Here is an 18,917-nt window from a genome sequence, read left to right on the forward strand (position 1 = left end):
GCGAAGTAATCCAGAATGAGGTTTTCTTCATTTTGCTGTTTGAGTGACTTGACACAGTTCCTGATCTGCAGGTATTTCCAGAAATTTTCCTGTCCAGTCAGGTTGTATTTCTTCAGCAGTTCATTGTATGACATAAACACTACACCATCATAGAGATTATCCAGCGTACATATACCATGGTTATGCCAGCCCTTCCAGTAAACTGGTGTTGTCCCAATGCTAATTAAAGGGTTTTGTCATGGGGAGGAATACAACTGTTTACACTGTGACAACCCAATCAACCTGTGCACTTTTGTCCAGACGTCCCGTGAGTGTAACATGACAGGGTTTGTAGTTCTACCTGCACTCAGAGAGGCACTCAATAGGTGTGAAGGGGGAGGATATTTTTCAGTAATAGTCCAATCCAATTCATACTGTCCCATCCAAAGTTTAGCTAGTTTTGCCATCTCAAAAGAAATATAATATAATCTTGGATCCGGTAACCCCTAACCTCCCTTGTCTCTAGGTGCACATAATTTAGTCAGCTTAATTCTGGGTCTTTTCCTTTCCCACAGAAACTCCTTAATCAATGTGTCATATTGACTAAATATTGCAGGGGGAACAATGACAGGTAGCATCATTAAGGTATAATTGAACTGTGGAGACACAACCATTTTAATTACATTCACCTTTCCCCACAGTGTAAGTTTGATCTTTTCCCACTTGTCCAGGTTAGTCTTTATTTTTTGTAGAATCGGTTCAAAATTTAACACAGGCATTTCTTCTATTTCCCTGCTTATTGAAATTCCTAAATATTTCATTCCCCGAGGAATCCATTTAAAGCCGAATTTTGTCATTGTATTTCCATTACAAAACCCTGTGATTGGCATGGCCTCAGATTTCATCCAGTTAATTTTGTAACCTGAAACATTTGAGTATGATTGTATTGTTTCCATTAAATGTGGTGTTGAGTAATCTGGGTCTTTTAACAGGACCAATATGTCATCCGCATACAGTAGCAATTTATGTTGTTTGCCACCCCCCTCTACGCCCCTTATGTCTGCGTTCGCCCTTATAGCAACAGCCAGCGGTTCCAGCGAGATGTTAAAAAGCAGAGGCGAAAGAGGGCAACTCTGCCTCGTGCCCCTTTTAAGACTGAAGAAGGGCGATATTACACCGTTGGTTATGACTGATGCCCTGGGGCTGTTATATAGTGTTTTAACCCATGTAATAAAGTGGTTATTAAACCCAAAATTTGACAGTGTCGCAAAAAGAAAATCCCACTGAACACGGTCAAAAGCCTTCTCTGCGTCGAGGGAAAGAGCAACCATTGGACCATTTTTTTCCCTGTTAATGCTAATTAGGTGTATCAATCTCCTCATGTTGTCTGTCCATGATCTATTTTTCATAAAGCCCACTTGGGCTGGGTGTATGATAACCGGTGATACTTTCTCTAAACGAGTTGCTAAGATCTTAGTTAAAATCTTGCAGTCTACATTGAGTAAGCTAATGGGTCTGTAATTAGAGGGTTGCAAAGGGTCCTTATCCTTCTTTGGCAGAACAGATATCAGGGCTTCACCAAAAGTAGGGGGTAGGGACTGTAAAGTATACACTTCATTATATACCTCCTTTAGCACTGGAACCAGGATGTCCAAGAATTGCTTATAATACTCAACGGGAAGCCCGTCTAACCCGGGCAATTTCCCATTTTTCATACTAGATTATGGATTTCCTAATTTCAGTCTCTGTCATAGGACCACCTAATAGGTCCGCCTGTTCAGGAGTCAATTTAGGTAGATTCAAATTGGTAAAAAAAAACTGTCATTTCTTCCTGTTTGGGATTTATGTCTGAGGTGTACAATGCCTCATAATATTGTTGTAAAACTTTATTAATTTCTTTGGTTGCCGACATTGTTGTACACCCTTTTCTAATGGCTGCGATGAAGTCGCTGGAATTCCGTTGTTTTAATTGTCTGGCCAGCAGTTTGCCCGTTTTTCCCCCTTCTTCATAAAAGGATGTCCCTAACCTAAATTGTTAGGAAGGACCCCACTGAGACAGATCAGAGTCAAGTAGGTTTTATTCAGATGCGAATACTTTCTCCAAGGAGCTTTAAGAAGAGTGGAAAACCAGGAAGCCAAACAGGAGTCTGGAGGATATTCAGCTAAGTCGTAACTGGGGACGGGGTGAGTAGGAATATCCATCTAAATGGAAACGAGGTCTGACGAGGAATGAGAGGGGAGCTGGAGTATTTGAAGCCTGGTGCATAGATTGATTACAGGTGTATCTGGTTAGTATGCCGGAGATTGGCTGCGCTGATGCCTGGTAGGAGTGGGTGTGTCTGTGGCAGAGCCAGGTACTGTTCTAACATAAATAAAGCGTATTCTACCTTCTTGTTATATTTTTCCTGAAGTTCAAATTTGAGTTCACAAATGTTCTGATATGACTTATCCGAAAAATGTTGTGCCAGTTCCCTTTCGCGCACTCTAATTTGAGTCTCTAATTCTTTGATTTTGCCTATATCCTCCTTCTTTTTAGATGCATATGCTATGATTTTTCCCCTAATGTATGCTTTTGACGCTTCCCATTCAGTCGACCTTCTGTCGACACTGCCCGTATTTATGTCTAAAAAGGACAAAAGATCTTCTTTTCTAGATGCTGTAAATGTCTCATCATGCAACAATGACGTGTTTAGTCTCCATCTCCCTCTCTTCTCTGTGTCGTTATTTATATCGATCCCCAGCTCTATAGCGGCATGGTCAGACAGAGCTATTGCATTAATTTTGCAATACGCAACTTGTTTAGTAATGTTGTTTGATATCAAGAACATGTCAATTCTCGAGTAGGATTTATGACAGTGTGAGAAAAAAGTATACTCTCTTTCGCGTGGATTTGTTAGCCGCCAGATATCTACAAGACCGTTATCCTCACTTAACATATGGATTGCAGCCCTGTCTTTAGGCACTAATGGGCTGGTAAACACGCTTCGATCAATAAGGCGTCCCAGACCTGATTAAAGTCTGCAAGGATAATATCCCCCTCCATGTCCCCCAGTACTTTATTTACCTCATGAAAGAAATTGGGGTGGCCAATAGTTGGCGCATAAATATTACACAGTATAATATTGCTACCATTCGGTTGCAACCCAGTCTCACTCTAAATCGTGTAATACCTACGTTTGTCCACAGGGCAAAACGTAGCCATTTCACAAAAAGGGCTCTGAAATTGTAGCATGGTTACGTTTCATTTTCTTAGTCATTTCTATGGGCGTACTTTGGGTCACGTGACTGCCGAGTTTCTACCCGGCGTGAACTAAAAACATGGCGGACATCCCTTCTAATTTTGTTGGAAAATGCTATATTTTAAGATCGATTGTGGCTTTAGCCTCGTTTTGATAGCTTTTCTAGCGACAAATGAACACTTTTTTTTCATAGTATCCATTCGGTTTATTTACACAATCAGTAGTTTTTTCGTTTCGATGTACAATCCTTCAACGAAATTGTAGGAATACTACGTTTCGGATTGTTGCTACAGTGGTTGCTACGGACGCTATTAACAACAACATTAACAACAAACCGGAAGAAATGTAAATGGTGCGTCACGGACTGAGTTCCTCTTCAACCTGGTTACTGCTTATTTTATTTTTTATTGTGTATTTTTTAGTAACTCAATTGAAAATATGCTTGTGGCACTTTATGTGTGATATGTGTTCTGTACCTTTGTTTGCACTGATAGAATAATTAAAAATTAAATAAAACTAATAGAAAATACGGGATTTATTTAGGGACTTAAGCAATATGAAAATACAACATTCTAAAATCCAAAAAGTCGTCAGAACCACTGAACTATGTGTGCTGTATAACATTTATTCAAAATAACTTACAATTCTTACTGTTTGATCCCTGTTGCTTGTTCATGTGCCATTCATGTATGTCTCTTAGTGTACAGAGCAACATTTATTGAAGTTGTTTTTTAAATGATCTGTTCATTTTATTAGGCTATTATTATTATTATTATTATTATTATTTTACTCCTTTAAATTCTAAAGTATTTATCTACCTCAGGCCTCGTGTTTAAAAACCGTGTAATGGAATTGTAAATAACGTTATTTGATAAAAGGTTTCCATGATTTATGTGATTTTAGTATAATTATCATATCATTATTCGTAAATGTGTTAAACTGACAAAAACATACATCTTAAGGGTGTTGAATCATAAATCTTACTAATAGAGGAAATGACCGATAAAAATATAGTGGGCGCATTACAGTGACGTACGCTCAAGATGTAATTAAATCGACATTCACTTTCAACCTAATTTCACTCAATAATTACTGATATATTATTAATTGAAAAAAACCTAACTTAAATCTGTGGTAATAAAATATATTATTTAAGGAATTTAAACAAAAACCCATTTAACAAAGCCCACTATCTGCTGTTAGATGCAAGTGCTGGTGACATGCGCAACTTCACAGCGACGCTCACGCCCCCTGCCTATTTACACACCTGGAGCGCGAACCAGGCCTCGGTCAAAACGCCGAGAAGCAGTATGGAGCCGCTTGAAGACGACGACGCTGTTTTTCTTGCTAATGTGTTCTTGGATGAATGCAAGGTAAGCAATGCTTTCAGGATCAAGATATCTCCGTAGAAATTGATGAAGTGATGATGTTCATTATGTAACACTCGCATGTCTCATGATGGGTTTTGTTTTCATTTTAACGTAAATAGACTGCAGAAGTCTCGGAAACAGGCCCGGAGAAATTTGTTTGGCTCGAAGAGGACGAGGAAGGTAATCCTCTCCCAAAAAGGAACGTGGTTCATCCACAGGTGAGTTTTTTTCCCCAATGCTTTTTCTGGTCACTTTGTCAAAATAATGACATTTTATTTATGCATGACATAATAATGGAACAAAAGTCAATCAACTAAATCAGTACTTGGTTGATTCTTATGTTTGTGTGTGTAGGTATGTATGTATGTACGTACATAAAAGCTCAGGTGTTCCTATTGTTGTATATGTTAGGATCTTAACTCCCCCCCCAAAAAGTCAAACTAGGGACAAGAGCTGGAGATTATGAATAGCTTTGTTTAGACTTCCTGTATCGACTGCTCTTTAGACTTTGTTTACAGGTTATCAATCCATGCTTTTTACTGAAAGTTGTATCATATTGTCCTTTTCAAACAAATTTTGACACTCCAACAGTCACCTACAGAAGCACGGACCCATCATGTGCTCCATCTTCTAGTGGACAACAGAGAATGACTGGGACCATTCAAGACATAGGTAGATTAGTAGCCAGTGTTCATTATTTTTATTATCAGCTACTTTGTACCTATCCCCAAACCCTGCCCTTGTTTTCAAGGCTCCCTCATCCAAGAAGTACAAGCTCTTTTGGGACCTTCTGAAGACCCAGCCCCCCTCACATTGGAAGGATAGGAAAGCTTCCACATTGGAAAAGTGGACTGTATTGAGACCTTTTATGGTTAATCAGATGTTGTTATCTGAGAAGCCTAAAGATACGACTTGCCACCACTGTAGAGCCAAGGTTGCAGTTGTGATTGTCACGATTGTTTGCCAAGACCACTGCATTGTACAGCCTGTGACCTTGCTATACACGACTCCCTAGTGCTCCATAACAGATCATCCATGGTAGAGGGATTCTACAGGCCACTGCCACCAACCACTCACATCAGGGAAGAAGAGGGAGGAAAATTCTCCTACCATGAAAGAGGTAATTTCTGTGTTCAACATCACATGGGCCTAGTAAAATCTGTACAATGTCTAAGTCCAACAGGGGATGTTGGGTTAGGTAGCTGTATTTGAAGTTTTTCCTCATTGAGGGGAAAAAAATACCTTAAATGGTAAAGTTTAAATATAATTTTCATAAGTGGAATGTAAAATATTTGTTTATTTCTTTCCAAGAGTGCTTTTTGCCAGTAATTCTTCCATGCTGTGACTGCTCCACTGGGCAGACAACTGTTTCTTCAGGAAAGGAAGTTATTCTGATTGGAATAAATGGTACAATTTTGTCCTTTTTTTATTTATATTTATTTATTTTTAAATTTTTTTTTTTTTTGCAAATAAACAATCCAACCTTTTATCTTTTTTTCAGGGCGATACAATCTGTCTCTTCCAACTGTCTCCTGCTCCTGTGGACAGACTTGGAATGTAAGTATTAGTGATCTGGTTGAAAGTGGCTATTGGCCAGCCACAGTCCATTTTGAGACTTTGTACACAGTGGATCTGTTTACTACATATGAAGATCTCAAGATTACTGCACCAGGAATGTCACGGCAAGCTTTTGTTAGCATGCTTGAACAGCGCACCAAACTCTTTGGTCGGGTGAAATAATCATCATTCAACATCATTGAAGCAATTGTCTACTACATTGACTTTTAATATGTATTTATATGGTTTCATGGCCTGGTTTTGTTTTTTGTTTTTTTTACTCTTTTCTATCAGAGTGGTAAGATATGTGGAGACATCATGCAGAAATCATTCGTGGAATGGTCTTATGCAAAATTTGAGGTTGAGAGGCTGTCTCAGGTGAATCACTTTCAGTGTCCTGCATGCACACCCTCCATGTTGGCTGTTGCAGTGGATGGTAACCGCAAGCTTTACCGCTTTAAGAGCCAACCAGGGTGGGTAAAATTCTTGTCCACTTAAATTGTAGATTGCCATAGATGTAACCTTCTGTACGTTTAACCCCTATTTTGCTTCTTTTAGACCTAATGGATTTTTTGAAGGTGTGTTTCTGGGCAAGGATGCTGAGGTGACCTCCTTTGTTGACTACATCCATGGGGCAACACGACATGTAAAGTTTATTTCCAATTTTTGTTTTTTATAAATTATACACTGTCTGCATATCTGTATTGTATTTACCCCATATAACATCATATTACCAATGGTTAAATTTTAATGTACACCACTTTGCTCTGTGTACATCTGTTTGTCTTCATCTGTATAAGAATCCTGGGAAAGGGAGGTGTGGTGCAGGCGAGTGGGTGGCAGCACGAGAGTCCTCTAACAAGTCTGCAAGCAAAGTAGATGAGGAAGGTGTCGAGGCTGCTGTCTGCCATCATGGGATTTTACTGAAGAGACTGAATATGTTCCGTGGAGAGATATTTGCATATCCCTTATATCTCCAGAAACAGCTTGCTTCACAGAATGTGCAGTTCTTCTGCTCTGATGTGGTATGCAGATATTGGCCATATTTGCAGAGGGTCATGGGCCACTGTCCTGAGTTAGAAGACCTGTTAAACATGCGTCCCTTTCTCTCAATCATGCATGCTAAAGCACATTCCTGGATGTGTGAGGTAATTGCCAATGGCTTATTTCTCATTCGCACCGTTGGACCTCTTCCAACCACCTGTCTTCCAAAAGGTAACATACAAATTTGTTGTAGTTGTAATGGGGAGGACGAAATCAAGAGGGAGCAGGAACAACAAGAGGGGAGGAGGTTGAACAGGTGAACAGCTTCCTCTCTCGAGCAGCCATATGTTCCAAGTACATGTCAAAAGCTGGTAAATATTTTTTTTTATGCATCTAACTTATTTAGTTTTGGTTTCCTGGCCTAATAGGTGTTGTGTATTAAGTCCGCACAGACATCCTTACCATTCAGGCCAGTGGCTGGAACAAGCGGAAGGCAGAAAACCTTGACCTGACATTGGCCAAACGATACATTAAGGTAAAGACTAGACCAGTGTGTTTTATGATGCAAAGACTTTTGCCTAATTTGGCTAAGCAATTTGTTACTCCAATATTGATTTTGACAGACTGTACAAAAGATTTCTGAGGCATCTGAGGATCTTGATAAGCTGACTAAAGAGCTGTCGATACAGGAAGACACAGTCCAGCAATGGGTGTCTGATGTTTAGGAGTGGACTGCAGGTACTGTGGAAAACTGTCATTTATGAACAATTCAAAGAGTCATTTTTCTCTGTTCTTGTGAAAGTGCTGTTAAAAGAGTGATTGTGAACTTGGTGTGAAATTATTTTGTTTGTTTTCTTATCCATCTCCACAAGGAACAACCAGTCAAGATGACCTGGAGAAAACCATTGAAGGGCTGTACCTGAGCATCAAGCAGAGAAAATACCAGCTGTATCGTCAGGCTGGTGAGAGGGGGGGACACACCACAAATATTTTTGTTTTAATGACATGGGGGGCATTTAGTGCATTAATTTATTTTATTTTATTTTTTTTTCCTTAAATTGGTGTTCACTAATCTGTAAGTGGGTAAGCTTATACAAATGTTATAGGATGTGTGTGTGTGTGTGTTTTAACATTCTAGATGGCAACAAGCGGAGACATCAACTAAGGAAAAAGATTGCTGAAGAAAAGAGAGCTTTAGAAGATGCCATCACAAAGCGTAATGCTGCTATGGGGGAAACCGACAAACTACCTCTTCCGAATGAGCTCTTGGCTGAGGAAAACTATTCCTGGCCATGGGAATGTAAGTACATAAGACATGTATACAACTGCCTTCATATCCAGTTTGCTTACTTAAATTCCAAGAAAAGGATTTGTATAAAGCAGTCCACCACCTTTGTCTGCTGGGGTTGTAACGATTTGGGATATTGCTCTTATTGAATCACACAAGCCAGGGAGGAGATGGATATATGTAGATTAGTGAATGAGCTTATGTTAGATGTAGTTGACGATGCATGTCTAACATTTTAATTACTTTCTAGTAATTTAGAATAACTGATAAAACTTTATGTGAATTGCAGGTCATGGCGACATGGTAAATAAAAAAAGGCTTTATGACAAGGTAATGCTGCTGACCAGACTGAAAGAAGAGCAGGTTATTGTGGTTCGGGAAGTTAAGCAGCACTGGGAGTACTTGAGGAGTGTGGTTGAGATACTTGAACAGCTTTGCTCCCAGCTTTCTGAAGGGATCACCCAGCAAAGTAAGACAAGCCTTTTCTTTTTTTCTTTTTTTTTTTTTTTTTTGCATTGATGTCCGTAGTTTGTAACATTTATGTTTTCCTTTTTTAATGTTATTGTCAGGCAGCACTGAAGCATTGACGGAGAGAGGACGTGAAGGGCTACTCTGTCTGCTGAGGAGGAGATTGTCTGCAGTACAAGCTCAGCAGGGTGCCGCTCGCTCAATTTACCAATGCGTTTTGGGATTGCAAGCATTGTCTCTGGATGATGACTCCACTGATGAAGAAAACTTGGGCAGTTGCTCCTCTGATGAAGAACTTTGACCACCCCCAAAAACAGTCACCGTAGCACCCGAATATGACCAATATACTGATGCCTGCATGGGGAAAAAACTATTAATTGTGCAATCTGACAAATAAATTTCTTGTTTTTGACATTTGTGGATGTATTTTCTGCACTACACTATTGTAATTTCTAAATTTAAATAGATTTGACAGTTAAATGCTGTTGCTTGTTGGTCTTTTCAGGAAACCTCACCAAAAACATTAATGGTGCTTGCACCTGTGTTGAATTCATCTTACTTTTTTCCAGACTTTTGTGAAACTGATTGCCTTTACTATACTGTATGTTGTTCATTTATGTGTTTGTATGGAACACACTGACTTGGTAGATAAAAGTTAATGTCTTAGGCAGATGCTCAGCAGAAATCAGTGACATTTTAATGTCTTCTATATTAGCAAATTCATTGACCTATAAGATAATCCTTTATTTGTCCCACAGTGAAAATTTCAGTGTTACAGCAATAAAGTGTAAAACAAGTGTAAAAAACACAGCATTAGAGATAAAAAAAAAACTGTACAGAACAAAAATATATTTAAAAAGTATATAAAAATCCATATAGGTATGTGGCAGGTGCCCACAAACACTTCCAGGGTGTGAAGGCTTATCAACCCACAAGTTCTATGAAAGTGCTGTGAGGCTTAAATTCAGTGATTGTTGAAAATGATGCACAAGAGACGCTGAAAATGTATAAATCAGTCCTCCTACTGACAATGATCTTACTGTAACCTTTGGTGGATCTAGCTCTAATGTAAACCACTCCAGGTTTTGAGGAGCCGCTCATTAGGGTTAGGGTTAATGATTTCTCTGGGACATTGTTCGATCCGCTTAGCACCTAGATGACTGAATTTTACAGCACATGCTCCTCCTGGACCTTAAATTATGTGTGTAAATTTTGGTATATGTAGCCCAAGTAGAAATATCTAAAGCTAAATTTGATCCCCAACACTGCTCATAAAGGCTCTAAGAGTGTACAAGTCACAGACCCTCACTTTCCACAGTTTCACAAGGGGGTTGAATTTTTCCCTTTTAACCTAGAAAGTTGAAATTTTAATATGTTTTTCTGTCCAATTCAGACGGTATTTGACATATCATAACTTAGCCAAATTTGCTCCAAATAAGATGAGATTTCTGTGGAGTATTCATACTTCTGTCAGTAACTAATATTTTAAAATTGGAGGCCCCATGTACTTCCTGAAGCTACTTCCTGTTTGGGAGGGGGCTTATGAAATGATTCCACCAGATTATGATTTTTTTATTTTCAGAGGCCTCACAGTGCATGTTTCAGATCTGTGTCTACTGTAGAGGCCAAATGAGAGGAAATGAGCAACAGGGTGAAAAGGGCCCACAGGCTTCATGTCTCAGCTAGGCTTCTAAAGGTTAAGTGAGCTCTTTGGAGCTCCTTTAAAGGAGTGTCTGACACCAATCTTGTTCCAAGACTAATAGCATGAACACAAAACAATGACCTCCTGTCTTTTGGAACATTTTCACACAAGGAACCACTTTATGTTTTTTTTTTTTTTATAGCAGATGTCAATGAATAGGGCATAGGCTGGTACTTCAGGCCATCAAGAACCTTTTGTCCTGATATATGATTAATATATTATCTTAATATTTAATCTGTATTTTTGTTTTTTGTAGTCATAATACTTAATATAAGATAAGAGCTACAGGCCTCATCTGATCAACACCAAACTTGCAGGTATTCACAGCAGAAAGCTTTGGAATTGTTTGAAATTCACACCTCGGATTGTTTCATGTGACAAGGTCTGAACTTATCCACAACTGATAGAAATTTGGGGATTATAGGTCAAACTGAAATGTATGAGAAAGGGCTTTTAATTTTTGTGTACATGTGTGTGCGTGTGTGTGCGTGCATGCTGCTGAGTGGGGGTGGCGAGGCAATGACGGTGCGCGAAGACCTTCCCAGAATCCAAGAGGCAGAGAGGTCACAGTTCAGCTGATGACAGCCTGACGAATATACCTGCGGAAAGAATTATTAATGGTAAGAAAATAGCACACATGAGGTCATTACCAACAACACGTGAACTTCCAAATTAACTTCGATGTTATTATTGCCTCCAGTGAGGGAGTAAAGGCGTTGTTACGGCTTTACTTTTTCCACTAATGGGTAATTAGGCAACTTTATCATTACAACGCCATTACCGTAACTGACTAAACGTTCCTGACAGCGCGTTAGTATTGAAAGATATATATATATATATATATATATATATATATATATATATATATATATATATATATATACATATAAAACCCAGTTTATACGATTAAAACTGGGTCATATCTGGTCCGTGTTCTGCTGTGACCATACAAGCTAATAGCTAATAATGAAGCAGCATCATATGTTTGCGCCAGAAGTTGTTTTCCTGGTGAAGAAGCAACCACATAGACAAAGTAATGATGATTGACTAATAAAGAGTAAAATGTCATGGCCCACGCGGTACATAAGTGTGCGCAGCCTAAAAGACGTGTTGTGCACACAGCCACACATATGACCAGGAGAGGCTATTAGCATGTTAATCTAGAGAAAACAAACGAAGAGTTTAAACTGGAATATCAAACATAAGTTTTCCCTCCTCAGACATAAAAAAGACAATAAAAGAAAAGAACGTGAAGGGAAATTACTTTTCAGAGTAAGTAGTTATTTTAGAATGATATGTAACTCTGTTACTAATGTAGTTACTTTTTGAAGAAGTAACAAGTAACTATAACTAAATACTTTAAAGTAACCCAACAGTGATTGCTACTGTGTTTGCCATCATTCGTTCTCCTACAACTGTTGTTTCTGTTTTTCTTACTGTAAATACTGGGAATCTGATAGTATCTTAGTAGTAGGTTAATCATAATAATTATAGGTGACATACTTATAGTAAACAATAAATCTACTCCAGCTTAGTCACTGATGTAAACTGTACACGGTTGCTTACATTACAGCTAGTTGTGGGTTGCAACTGGACCTGACAAATTTCCCAGACATCTTAAGTTATTTCTAATTATCAAATTAACTAACAATAACATTAGATAATATGACTTTGTCTTTACAAGTATTCTCAGAATAGAGTTCAACTAGAAAAGACAGCCAACGTAACTAAATATGTTGATCAATTGGATTTGTGGCTGATTAATTAATTCAATAATTATAAGGAATTTCCATATCAATATATATGTAAAGGTGGAACAAATTTGTGGTCCTTTACATAGAAGAGTGAAGAATGTTTTATTTTGCTTTACATATTAATTCAATGGGGGCACTGCACAATGAAATGTAGCTGAACCATAGTTCATAAATAGTTCATTTGCATCTATTGTCACTTACATGTTAAGCCTTATATGAACAGCAGGTATATTTCATAAAGCATTGATTCATAACATGCTAATTGAAACCAAATATAAAATGACTAACTAAGCAGATTATGCATGTACATGGTCTGTTTTTCTCACACAAGCATTTAGTCCTGCAGCGATGTATTGATTGTATACATTACAACTATACAATTTACTGAATTTCTGCAATGCCCAAATGTCAACACCCAAGATAGATTTAGCATGTCAACTATTTCATTTGACTTTACTTCTTTTTTTTTAACTGAAGACTCAGGCAAATTGCCAAGGTCTCCAGGCCAATCCTCTGAGTGTCAGCCTGGCTGACCGTGAGACAAGAAAGGACAACATGATCACTGATAATATTAAGTGTTTTTTTTTCCGTGTCACTGGTAAAAATCATATTTTCTTATTCCCTGTTCAAGATGCCACGAGGCTCCACCACAACAAACTGCATCAACTGCAAAGCAGTGATTGCTGTGGCCACCAAGACCTGCAAGTCTTGCCAGACAGTGCAGCCAAGGAAGCAAAGGCTGGCAAAAAAGCTTCAAAGATTTGAGGCAAAGAAAGAGGGCTGGTTGGAAAACCAAAGAAAAAACAAAACCACCTCACATGGTATGGATGAGGCATCTGTGTTGGTATGTGTTGTACATCTGTAAGTGTATTTCACAAAGCTATGGCTGATTTTATGACAATAATTCATTTTTCTTAGCTGGAGAAATTGCAGACTCTGGGACACAAAGCTGTGGTGTTTGTTGCCAAACCAGGCAAAAAGCCTGCCACTTGGCATACGCATGTCATACACCCCAAATGGCAGTTGACGGATCAGGCTGCAAAGTGCCTGGACCGAATGAAGGCATTATATGAGGTTTTGATCACTGGTAAGCTTGTCTATCTGCAATCATTTATCATTTCAATATATAGATCAGTCTGTTCTTAATAATCATCAACAACTCACGATAGCTTGATGATATAACAATGCATTAATAATTTTACAATTCAACTCTAAATGAAAGACATTTTAATTAGAAGAAATTTTCATCTGTTTACAGTAAGCAAATCTATTTAAATATCTCAACTAACAGTTCTAGCATGCAGAACAGCCCCACACTCATCATTTTGTCTTTTTGTGCCACTGAGGTTGGACTCACCAGCAGCACTCCACCTCCCCAGCCATCCAGCCCTCCACCTCCTCAGCCATCCAGCCCTCCACCTCCTCAGCCATCCAGCACTCCACCTCCTCAGCCATCCAGCCCTCCACCTCCTCAGCCATCCAGCACTCCACCTCCCCAGCCATCCAGCACTCCACCTCCCCAGCCATCCAGCCCTCCACCTCCTCAGCCATCCAGCACTCCACCTCCCCAGCCATCCAGCACTCCACCAGTATGCCAACTTATGTTATTATAACATTGTGGTAAAAGATTCTGTTTCCGTACAAGTTGCAATGACAATTTCTTCTCAGAGATGACAGAATATCATGTCAAAATGACATAGTTTTGATTTGATATCACACTGGACATACCGTCAGCTTCAATGAAATGATCACCTATTAGATTATCTGACATCAGTTTTTTTTTAAATAACAGCAATAGTAATTTTAAAATAACAGCTTTTTACAGAGAGTTTTTATTATTCTCAACAGATGTACCTCCAAAGAAGAAGGCAAAAAAGAACAAGGAAGACATACCTGGAGGTTATTTGGTCATCCTTTATTTACATTCCTTCATTTCCAATAGGACAGTACACATATTTCATGGTTCTTCTATATATCTTTGAAATGACAACTTAATCAATCAATTCAGCATTATTTTTAATTACCTTTCATAGAGATTAAATGTAGCTCAGTGTGCAGTGATATAAAAATGAGAACTCCTGGTCCAGGCTCTGGTCATTTCACACATTGACTACTGCAACTCCTTACTGGCTGGCCTGCCTGCATGCTCAGTTAAACCTCTGCAGATGATCCAGAAGGCAGCAGCACGTCTGGTCTTCAACCAGCCCAAAAGAGCTCATGTCACTCCGCTGCTAATCGCTCTCCACTGGCTTCCAGTTGCAGCGCATCAGATTCAAGGCTCTGTTTCTGGCTTACAAAACAATAACCCAAACGGCTCCGGTCTACCTCCACTCCTTAATCCAGAGCTACACCCCCTCTCCACAGTTACGCTCTGCCAGCGAAAGATGCTTAGTGCTCCCACCACAAGGTGGCGCCACATCAGTAGCTAGACTCTTCTCCTCTGTTGTTCCCCGGTGGTGGAACGATCTACCAAACTCCGTCCGATCCGCAGAGTCCTTATCCACTTTTAAAAGCAAGCTAAAGACTCAGTTGTTTAAGGAGCATTTCCACACTTAGCTTAACTCTTCTACTCAGAATGAGGTAGAAAGATTTGTCCAGCTCTTTGGCTCAACCAAGTACTGAATAAGCTGTGTGCCCCTATGCCCAAGTTGATATTGTGTGATGAAATCGTGATCTTGTATTTTAACAAAATGACTTAAAATGACAAAAAAAAAAAAAAAAAAAAATTATATGCACTGCCTCCAGCACTACATGGCAGCACCTGGTCCAACTGGACTCAAAGCGGTCTGACTATCACTTAATTATGACGTCCCATCTTGTTTGAATTCTTGCTTGTGTTGTTCTTACTCACTTACTCAAATGTAAGTCGCTTTGGATAAAAGCGTCTGCTAAATGACTGTAGAATAGAATAGAACATAAAATAGTGACAACACACGGTAATAACAAAGATGGGCATAGAAAAAGAAACCCAAATAGTTAAAAATTATATAACAGTAAGACCTGAAATAAAAATAATTCCAAGCAACAAATTTAAAACAAAGACCACCCAAGACAGTGATGAAAAAAGCAGTTAAATAAAATATTGAGTTATTACACATTATGAAAAGTTGATTTAAAAAAAACCCTACATACAAAATATTGACGGAATAATTTGTTTATTTTTGGTTTAAAAGTATAGATATTCTCAGATCCCATGCACACATGTCCACTGTTTGAGAGCATAATGGCTAAATGAAGTACAACGTAAACTAAATGCATCTCTGAGAGACAGCCCAATGCAAGGCTGTGCTGTGCCTTAAAAATGAATACAATAATTGTAAAATCAATTAGGTAATCACAGGCAGCCAATGTAAAGAATTTTAATTTGTGTAACATGTGCGTTTCTAGTCTTCTACTCTATGTTGGCACCAGCATTTCTGCATTTTTAATCAACTGCAGTTTATTGTATTTTGTTGGAAGACCAAAAGTATAATTTTCTTTCTGTGCACCCCTGGCAGTTCTATAACAAATGTTTTAAAAAATGTAAGTGTACACTTTTTGCTCTTTCAGATTGCAGCCATATCGTCGGGGTAAAGGACGAGTATTACCAGGTGAAGCAAGTTTTAAAGACAAAAATCCAGAAGGTTCTCCTTTGTCATTATTTAAAGTAAAAATGTAATGTGAATATATACCTTTAGTCTGAATGTATTTAGTGGATTTTAATGCACCACAGCCCTAAAGTCCTCCGACAGTGTGATTGCTTATAGCAGTAAACATTTTAAAATATTTTTCAGGGGAAACAAATAGAGCTGGTGGAGTGGGAACCATGTTCCATGTGGTATGTATGATTTCCCTTCTTTTAATTTTATTAAAAAAATAGTCTTTAAATTGAAACTTTTATTATTCATGCAATGGAAGTTGTAAGGTATTTATTGTTAAATGCTTCTGTGCTATTTATTTGTATAAACTTATTTTAAATTGCATTTATAGCTTGAGTGTATATAAAAACCTCAGTGAAATCATCACCATAAGACTGTGAGCAAACTAGTCATATAACTGTGAGCATGTTAACAAAGTGAATGAGCTACAAACTGAAGCCCACTCAGTGTCTTTTACTGTCATGTTGTCATTGAATCTTCTTTACATTTATTGCAGTGGGAAGACGTGGCCTCCACAGTGGGTGGCAAAGGAGAATACAAAGAACTAAAACAGCTACCTTCAGTATTCTGTGGGCTGCTGTCCTTTTCCTTTTTTTATAATATTTTGTTAATTTATTATCCATTATTATTATTATTGTTGGTGTTGATGGTGGGTCTTATTATGTCCATATTGCATAATCTTTTGTAATAAAATAAAAACATTTGAAAAGGTGTGATCCAGATGTTGTTGTACTGCAATACATGCATTCATACTAACAAATAGGAAGACTGAATGATTGATCTACCCCAGAAGGAAAAGAAAATTGTAGCAGTATTAATACAAACATATGAATAAAAATATAAACAGCTAAAGTTCAGGAAAATGAATTACATAGACCTACCAGTATAATATATAAAGACAAATTAGGCATAAATGAATGTGTTGTATGGGATCGTAGTTTGTGGTCTAATGAAACCTGTCTTAAACGATTTGGCTCATTAAATCAAATGACAAACTATGTATTAATTAAAAATTCTATAGTTTGTATTGTGGCTAAATACTTTGATTTGTTTAATTTTTTTTAATAGCTATCTTTTTCAAATCAAACAAGTAATTATTTTATGGATAGTAGCTTAAGCATATTTGTGGTTAAATGTAACCAGGTTGAAGAGGAACTCAGTCTTTGACGCACCATTTACATTTCTTCCGGTTTGTTGTTAATAGCATCCGTAGAAACCACTGTAGCAACAATCCGAAACGTAGTATTCCTACAATTTCGTTGAAGGATTGTACAACGAAGCGAAAAAACTACTAATTGTGTAAATAAACCGAATGGATACTATGAAAAAAAGTGTTCATTTGTCGCTAGAAAAGCTATCAAAACGAGGCTAAAGCCACAATCGATCTTAAAATATAGCATTTTCCAACAAAATTAGAAGGGATGTCCGCCATGTTTTTAGTTCACGCCGGGTAGAAACTTGGCAGTCACGTGACCCAAAGTACGCCCATAGAAATGACTAAGAAAATGAAACGTAACCATGCTACAATTTCAGAGCCCTTTTTGTGAAATGGCTACGTTTTGCCCTGTGGACAAACGTAGGTATTACACGATTTAGAGTGAGACTGGGTTGCCTGTCTTCTTATGACGCTACCTTCGAGCTACCACTGTTAGCGAAACACTTACCTTCATAATCGTGTATAAAGTCGGTGATAAACAACTTAAAGCCTTTAATCCGCTTGCTTGCGGACGTCGTCGTATGCTTCTGGAAAATCCTGTGGACATCGTCCACGTTGATGGAGGCAAGTCTTGAAGACAACGGGTAAAAAACATATTCACCGCTTTGGCAGCTGTCAACCGGAAGTAGTTGGGCTGGCTTATCGTGACCCGGAAGAGACTGCGCATAAAGCCCATAGAAAGATGAAGACATGTTAACAGGCGGCCCGGAAGTTAGACTATTTCTTTCAAATTAAAAGCCTAGATTAACACGTAGCATCGTGCAAGCACATACTGTGTTGACTCATACAAAACAATATGAATATGTTCGTTCGGGCAGACAGCGACCCCAACTTAACCATAACTTTATAACTGAACAGAAAAAGCACCAGCTGAGATAAAAACAACGAAACTCTATCCCCTGATGACAGGCTGGAGGATGTCTATCACATCCACCAATCCTGTTAGATGAAACTGCAGGTCCACAAAGATGCTGTCTCTGCATTTTGGGCAATTAGGCGAAGTCATCACCCACTCTGCAGCGCAGGTGTCTCAGCCAATCAGACTGCGTCAGCAGGGTGCTACCACTGGTCTGGCCATCACGTCTGCAACTAAAATTTAAAGTGACAGATTACTTATCATTAGAAACAGAAGTCCCTGTCTAAATGGCATTTTCAAACATGTTATTGTTCTGTAAACTAGTAGGCCACCACTGAGCTATCTGATCACCCCATGTGCAACTTAACCTGCTGTCAGTTCCTTGGCCCAAGTTTTGACCAGAGGTTTGTTTTCATAGTTACTCAGGAGGCAGGTTACTGCAAAAAGCTGGTTGACACTGCCTCAAAGGTTCAGGGGATGATGGTGTCAAATAATTTGTTCTCCTTATTGGCCCTTTCCACTTGTATCCTTAACCATGCAAAGTCCTGAGTGAACAGCACGTCATGTGATAGCTTTGAGTTTTTAGTGAGAAAAGGTGGTTTGTAAACTTTGAAGGGCACCAGGTCATTTATTCTAAAATTCTCCATAATGGCCATATCTTTTTCCAGAAGAGGGATAATGCCAGATTGCCTAAACAATTCTTTGTTACTAATAGAGCCAGAATCCAACGAAGAAGCAGGATTGATAGCACCATGTGGGGACACATTCCTTTCATGGCAGAGTGGGATTTGTACTGTAAAAACATCTCACTCTGTAAGAGTAAAGATGAAGGTATGTGACATTTCATCTCTGTAAAGTCAATAATT

The 18,917-nt window shown here is 38.5% G+C and overlaps 2 long non-coding RNA genes across 2 annotated transcripts; both read left to right on the forward strand.

Moving 5' to 3' along the window:
• The first annotated feature begins 5,179 nt into the window (after positions 1-5,179).
• On the forward strand, positions 5,180-6,461 carry LOC121637179. Its single transcript, XR_006009808.1, has 4 exons — positions 5,180-5,260; positions 5,900-5,995; positions 6,090-6,319; positions 6,440-6,461. It is a non-coding gene; the product is annotated as an uncharacterized LOC121637179 (long non-coding RNA).
• Positions 6,462-15,936: 9,475 nt separating this feature from the next.
• On the forward strand, positions 15,937-16,601 carry LOC121637070. Its single transcript, XR_006009795.1, has 3 exons — positions 15,937-15,964; positions 16,115-16,158; positions 16,476-16,601. It is a non-coding gene; the product is annotated as an uncharacterized LOC121637070 (long non-coding RNA).
• Positions 16,602-18,917: the final 2,316 nt, after the last annotated feature.

Source organism: Melanotaenia boesemani, chromosome 3 (assembly GCF_017639745.1).
Source record: "Melanotaenia boesemani isolate fMelBoe1 chromosome 3, fMelBoe1.pri, whole genome shotgun sequence".
Lineage (NCBI taxonomy): Eukaryota > Metazoa > Chordata > Actinopteri > Atheriniformes > Melanotaeniidae > Melanotaenia > Melanotaenia boesemani.